The following is a 1,489-nucleotide window of genomic DNA, read 5'->3' as shown; positions in this document are numbered from 1 at the left end:
GAGAAAGAGAGATAGATAGATAGATAGATAGATAGATAGATAGATAGATAGATAGATAGATAGATAGATAGATAGATAGATAGATAGATAGATAGACAAATAAAAGTAACCTACAACCTGCTGTTTTCTTCAACAAATAGGAAAGAGGAAACTGCTTCAGTAATAGCAGTACGAGCTACATTGCCGACCGTACAATGTAAACAGACTGCAGACGATACCGGTGCCAAAAACAACGGAGCAGACAAGTCACAAAGTATTTGGAACACGCTATTGATAATAAACTTCGTGGAAAAGAAGACCCACGAGAACCAGACGAAACTTTGCTCCAGATTTTTGTCAAAAGTGATGTCCATTTTTTTTCGGAAAAAGTAACGTTTAACCCTCCAATCGTAGCTTACATGACCTAGAACACACTTCCAGGGTCTCCCCTCTCCGCGTGGCGCCAAATATATAGGTCGCCGTGATGTCATGCGCGAAAGATTTTCTTAACTTGTTGTGAGAATGCGGGTGTCGAAATCCACTTTTACCCACTTTTCTCTAAGCCCCTCTCATTGGTCCTCTGGTATATGTGGACGTAGAGGTAAATAATTTTTAATAATTTGTCTTAAGATACCATATGATTTGAAATTTCATATTTGATGGGTTGGACTTGCATACTATTTCGTCATTCTTAGATAGACATATGATAAGTGTACTCACCCAAAAAACGATATCATGACGAAGTACGCAGGGTTACGAGTTGCCACTATCACTAATAATCATACCACTGTGAGCACCCGCTCACCAACTCGGCACTATTTATCACCACACAGTCACCAGTAATTGACCCGTTGACACAGTCCACATAGACAGGCCTCGGTGTTCGATTCTGTCACCGGCCTATGATAGATGGCGTTCCAGAATGTCATAAGTTTCTTATCTCCAGACCCCAACCCCGTCTAATTCTCCTCGTTTTCCACCCCTCCCCCTCCTCTCCCCCTCCTGTTCCCCACCACCACCCACCCGCGGCGGTCACAGCGGCACTATAATAGCACCACCAGCTAGGCAGGACCACAGGAGCCGTGACCGAGTTGTTGTCCCTGGCTGGCACGCTTCGATTACCTCCCTTCTGTTGCTAGGCAAACACGTAATAACAAAGCTCAGGGAGAGCCAGAAATAAAGGGCTTTAAGGGTGATTTAAACAGATTTGTACAACAGCTAACTCTGTGAATGTCGAAAGTGTCGCATTCCCGTATATCAGACTGCTGGAACTGACACCTCCCTCCCCTTTACCCCCCCCCTCCTTTTCCGCCCAACCCACGGTCCCATATTCCACTTAGCGATTTAGACATGGAGGTTTCATATGGTTCGATACAGTAGGGCACGCTACCATTTACTCCCCCCCCTCCCCAGCCCCACTATACTTTCATGAAGGTTGTAAATGTCCAACTCTTCGCACTCTGGAATTCCTGATCTCGTAACGTGTAGCGTTCCCGAGTCAACCCTTCCG

Source organism: Aplysia californica, unplaced genomic scaffold, assembly GCF_000002075.1.
Source record: "Aplysia californica isolate F4 #8 unplaced genomic scaffold, AplCal3.0 scaffold00730, whole genome shotgun sequence".
NCBI lineage: Eukaryota > Metazoa > Mollusca > Gastropoda > Aplysiida > Aplysiidae > Aplysia > Aplysia californica.
This window is presented reverse-complemented; position numbering follows the sequence as displayed.